This window comes from Nelumbo lutea, chromosome 1 (assembly GCF_056320005.1).
Source record: "Nelumbo lutea isolate HS-2025 chromosome 1, American lotus-T2T, whole genome shotgun sequence".
Lineage (NCBI taxonomy): Eukaryota > Viridiplantae > Streptophyta > Magnoliopsida > Proteales > Nelumbonaceae > Nelumbo > Nelumbo lutea.
This window is the reverse complement of record NC_142684.1, coordinates 177,424,443-177,430,743: the sequence shown is the minus strand read 5'-3', so window position 1 is coordinate 177,430,743 and position 6,301 is coordinate 177,424,443.

Sequence of the window (6,301 nt, the reverse complement as noted above, 5' to 3'; positions counted from 1 at the left end):
GAAAATGAAGAGTAAAGTTGTGTTTGGAAATGATGTAAATGGAGTGTAAATCCCAGTTTAGGATAAATTTGCACGTTCAGTTTTGATTGTATTTACAAATGACAAAAAACATGTTTTTCAATGCATATTTACATCAATAATGAGATGTAAAAATACATCAATAAAAAAGAAATGAATTTGCATTCAAGTGGGCTTTGAATAAAAAAAGGCATATATTTTATTGGAATTCGTGCTTGTATCCATTACAGCTAAAAGTCAGTTTGGTAAGAAGGTAAATTTGTCGGTGCAAAACTAACCCGACTTTGTAATTTATATAAACCGTTTTACACTCTACATATTTACATTCACACTTATTTGCATCATTTCCAAACACAACCTAGAGGAAATACTCAATTTACCGAGTTAAAATCTAATCAATATAGTGAGCTCAATTTTTTTTTTTTGTAGAAAATTGATATCAATAAACAAGACCAGAACAATAGTGGAAGACAAACTAGGAACAAAAACAAAACAACAAGAAAGAGAAAGAAAAAAAAAACAACAGAAAACAAGAAACAAAGGACGCTAAGGAGGGATTAAATCCTTTTGGATCAAGCAAGAGAGACAAAACGATATGATATAGATCTTGAAAAATGAAGACATTCTTGAATAAAAGTAGAGATTTCAGAAACATAATCAACACCAACAAAATTCAAACATTCCACAACAAGTTTACATTCACTTTCTATGATGATTTGGGATAATCCTAGCTCAAAGGCTAGGAGTAAACCATTTACGCTGCAAGATCTTTAGTAAAAACAGCAAAACCTGCCTTTAAACAAACTGAGTTGACAAATAAACAAGTATCAAAACTATCCCTTACAACAGCTTCAGTCACAAACAGAGTAGATTCAACTATAGAAGCTCTGTCTACATTAATCTTTATCCAACCTGGTGAGGGGAGTCCAGCGAGACTCGGCAACTTCACCACCTTCAAAACAGGGCAGTGTTGGTGGTGATGAAGCTACTTGACCTTGAAACTCCTTGGCTAGCATGACAACCCTTTTAATTACCAAGCAAGAATCAATATTAGACTCATCGTTAAAAATAACATAATTTCTATGTAACCATATACACCAAATCAGAGAAGTTGTTAGAGATAGCAACTCCTCTTTTTTATCCTTTTACCCACTACAAACTCTGAACCATCTAGAAAGTCAATCCTTAAAACTTGCATTTGCATCTACATTGTAAAAAACAAGACCCAAGGGAGACATAATCCATCACCTGCTTGCACAGTCACACCTACAGATAGCACGCAAGACAATTTCTTCCTCTTTTAGACAAATAGGGCATAAAGGGGAACCTACAACTTTCCTTTTGAACGAGTTTGAATTTACTACAATGGCTCCAATGCAATATTTCCATATGAAAGTTTTGAGTTTCGGAGGCACTACCAATGACTAGTAGATTTCTAGAGACATCTATCATTCTCTTTAGTTGGGAAAGAGTTAAAATCTGCATTCTTCATGACAAAATAGGCTGATTTTACATTAAAGTGACCATTTTGTTTAGAATCCAAATCATTCTATCTTCTTGCTCAACCAAAGGAATCCGAATGCTAAGAATTTGGCTAGCTATTTTCAGGAATGAAGAGTGAGTTTATTAGCTCGATATTTCAGGTTCTGGATCCTTGGTCCATTAGGTCTGCCACTAAGGATACTCCAAGAGTTATAGGTTTGGGCCCATAGATTCTAAAGCGAGGCAAATCAGGGACCCACGGGTCCACCCAGATGGAAATCTTCCTTCCCGATCCCACCAATCAACATACACCTTTGGAGATGACTTTCTTCCCTTCCAGCAAACTCCTCCAACCCCATGAACCATTTGGGGCAATTTGTCATTTAGTATAGACCTATGCATCACATACTTGGCTCTCAAAACCTGAGCCCAAAGACTCTTATCATTACATGCAAACCTCTAAGCTAGTTTAGCTAAGAGTGCCTTGTTAAAACAAGTTGGGTCCTTGAACCCCAAACCACAATCCAACTCATTTTAACTAATTTGATTCCAACTAAATGAGTGTATGCCTTTTGAGTTGTTACTTTTATCCCACCAGAGGTTTCTTTGTGATTTCTTTATATCCTTTGATATGTTTTTGGGTAAAAGAAAGCATGACATATTATAAGCTAGTAAGGCATTCAAAATTGATTTTATATAAGCACCTCGTTACCTGTTTGGTTTAGTAAATTACATTTTCTAGTTTGAGGCCCTCCTATCCACTTTGTCCACACAATACTCGAACATCCTTGACTTGGATCTAGAAAAATGAGAGGGGAACCCAAGATATGTTGAGGATTTTTCAACTTTTTTTAAATGCATGCTCTTAGCTATGACTTTCTCGATTTTAGGGTGTAGATTGGAGCTAAAAGAAAATTCAGATTTGCTAAGATTCACCTGTTGGCCTAAGGCTTATTCATAGAGTTTAATGGCCTCCATAATTTTTTGGCCTTCATCCAAATCTGCCTTTAAGAAAATGAAGCTATCATCTACAAAAAACAAGTGAGAGATGATTGGGCCCCCATGACACCTTGATTCCAGAAATCGATCTACATTCAACTAAATCATAAAATGCTCGAAAAGACATCAAGACATAAGAGGAATAGATAAGGGGACATTGGATCCCCTTGTCTTAGCCCTCTCAAAGGGTAGAATTTTCTACTTGGAGCTCCATTTATCAAGATCTGATAGGACACTAATGCCACACACTCCATGGCCCACTTAACCCAAGTCTGCCCAAACCCAATTTTTTCTAAAACTTTCCTCAAGAAATGCCACTCTATTCTATCACAAGTTTTACTTATATCCAATTTAATGGCCATATAACCTTTCCTAGCCTTTGTTTTCCTCATAAAGTGAAAAATATCATGGGCTATCAGTATGTTGTCCCCAATAAATCTCCCTTCTAGGAAAGCACTTTGATTATGTGAAATTACTTAGGGAAAGATTTTTTCATCCTATCGGCAATGATTTTTACAACAACCTTGTACACAGTATTGCAAAGACTGATTGGTTTGAAGTGACTAAGTTCCTCTGAGTGGTTTACCTTCTGAATAAGGGTTATGAAAGTTGAGTTCATATCTTTATGGATAACCACATTTCTAAAGAAACTTTTCATTGATGCTTTAACATCCCCTCCAACTACATGCCAATATTTTTGAAAAAACATATTAGGGAACCCATCCGGCCTAGGGGCCTTTCTTGGGTTCATTTAGAACAACGCCTCATAGATCTCCTCATCAGAAACATTCCTTTCTAGGTCTCTAGCATCCTCTTTAGCTATTACTATTTTAAAATGATCTAAGGTTGCTTCCATATTTGTGGGGTCTGAAGTGCTAAATAAATTATAAAAATGATCCCTAAAAATCATCTCACTTTTTCTATTATCCTCATCCCAATTTCCTTGATTATTTTTAATTCTCAAAATTCCATTCCTTTATCTCATGTTCAAAGTAGATTGATGGAAAGACCTTGTATTTTGATCACCCCACTTTAGCCAATTACACCTAGATTTTTGAGCCCAATGAATCTCTTATTACTTCAACCACTTATATAGGATTTGCTCGCAATGTTTAACTTTCTCAATAGAGAAACTAGCTACAGTGGCATGCAAGGCTCTTTCTAGGTTTGATTTTGCTTCTTAAATCTTTCTGCTAAGCAATCCAATGGATTTCTTGTTCCATTTCTTCAATTCATCTCAGAGCCTCATACTTTTTGTTCTCAAAACATGATGATTTTGACCTCTAAAGGTTTTATTCCAAGACTCCTCAATTACCGTTTCACAATCTTTGTGGGTAATCCACATCTCCTCAAACCTAAAGGGTTTTCGTCTTCTCCCCAAACCAGGGTTAGTATTTAGGAGAATTGGCAGATGTTCTGAGCCTCCCATGGACAGGTGGTAAATACATGCATCAAGGAACACAGCTTTCCATTCATTGTTACCCATCCCTTTGTCTAGAACTTCAAAAACCATGTCATGGGACTCCCTTTCATTACACTAAATGAACAATTGACCAACACTTTTAATATTAGATATACCTAAACTCCTAACCAAATTCACATTTCACTACAAAACCCAATGCTCACAATCTTTACCTCCTAGTTTTCATCATTGTGAAAAATCAAATTTAGGTCACTTATGCATAACCACGGCCCTTGACGTATTGAAGCTATTTGTGTCCATTGATCAAAGAAGAGAGGTTTATCTTTTTTGTGGGGAGGGCCATAGCAGAAAGTATAAAACTAGCTCCCACTCGTTGTGTTAGTGATTTGAGTGTGGATGAAATTTTAATCTGCACTAATTACCTTGAGGTTTACGTCGTTTCTCCATAACGGAGCCAAACCTCCACATTTCCCAACTGCATCTACCCCCATGTATTCCAGTTTCTAAGCGTCTTGAGTTTCCTAACACAGTTCATCAATTTACATTTAATTTCCATAAGAAAAAAAGAATGATAGGTTGTTCTTTATTGATGATCCTCTTCTTTGAACAAATTGTCAGGGGGGAACCTACACCCTCATAATTCCTATTGACCGCTTTCATTTTCTTCTTGGTGGTTGTTTTGGGACAACAACCTACACCCATTTATTTAGGCAAATGAGAAGGAGCATAGAAGAAGATTTTTAGAACATTGTGGCGAACAACACTAAGGTTCATTGAGTCAAACATGCATTAAAGTCAACCCCTACAACAACGAAAGGTCTTAGCCCTACCAAGTAGAAGGTGACGGTTAAACTTGCCTCTTTTCCTAAACACAAAGTCCGATGTTAAGTGTCTCTTTGGCCATCGGCACTTAGCCTCAAAGTTTGACATTTCATCTTCCTTACACACTCGCGACTGACTGGGTTTAATGGTTAAGGTTTCTTTTTTGCCATGGGTTTGTGAGCTTCTCTTCTTGGGATGACCAGATTTTTTAAAACTTTTACCAAAAGTTATAAAGTAAGGGGAAAACATTTGTGTTAAGTAAAACATTACTGACCTCCATAGGACCTGATATCATTTTTATAGTTTATTGAGTCCATGTTGAAGTTCCCAAAACAAACGCACCATCGACCAGGCTCTCTAATGGAATGAGGGGTTTTTTCAACTTCAAACTTTTGCTTTTTGAAACAGGGGACTATTTCCTGCATCGATTCTACAAACCCATATTGGAATCCTACTCCGTTCATCTCTAGCATTGGTTGTTTCAATTTGGAGTTTGAAAGGACAGGGTTGACCGAGGCTTCCTTTATTACCACTAAATCGGGGCCAAGGTATTGAAGTGCTATTCACCCTCAAAATCTTTTTGCAGCATTAAATTCGCTTTCGTGTCGGTTGCATCCTATTGATGTGATATTTTCTTTATCATAATACTCAATTTTTCTTTTAAGGGTAAATTTCTAGGCCATCTTCCTAGGGGATCTAATTAACACTCCCTAGAATGGCAAGACTTGAGTCATAGGTAAACTGGTCTCGAACTTCCATCCTGGATCCTTTCCAAGATTGATCATCTTGTCGAGGGCATTTACTAGAGCAAACAACATATTGAAACTCTAACCATCTATCACATAGAACTCAATTGACTTTGTTAAATCCTTTTCAAATCTAGTTTGAAAATTGATACATAAGGACAATGATCCTATTCTAAACATAGCACCCCTCTGGTCAAGCTGCTTTAGGTTCGACGAATCACTACTTGAGTTCTCGGAATCCTAAACTAGCTTCTGCTTCCCCTTGTCATTTGGTCTCTCAGAACGTCCTTTCCTTTCTTCAAAACTCTTCTTCATACCTTTATTAAGGAATTTATCTTCTTCTTGCGTCGGGTTCCGCTCGAATCCAGGGGCCATAATCCATCGGATTGATTTCTTTGTTCATTACATTTTGAGCTAGCTTGGATGCAGTCTTCAATAGGATAGGCTCGATCCTCAAAGCCACACTTTTCTTCTCCATGTCCAATCCTCCCGCACCTGTAATAGAATAATGGGAGTCTTTCATATTGAAAGGCATGTCAGGCTCTTGTTCCGTCCTGTTTCATTCTGTAAACACCCTTCTCAAGTGGCTTATTAATATTCAAATGGATTTTCACCCATATAAATGTCCCATTCTGAGGAGTTTATATCCTTGATGTCATCCTCCTCCTAAGGAGCTTTTGGTGGAAGATCCAAAATACGATGACAAATATTTAGATGTTCAAAAACTAAGTTCTTGGGGGATATATCAGGCACCCAGTCCCTAAGGAGCAACTGGTAGTCCTTTACTAATAGAGTAGATGATTAAGATAAC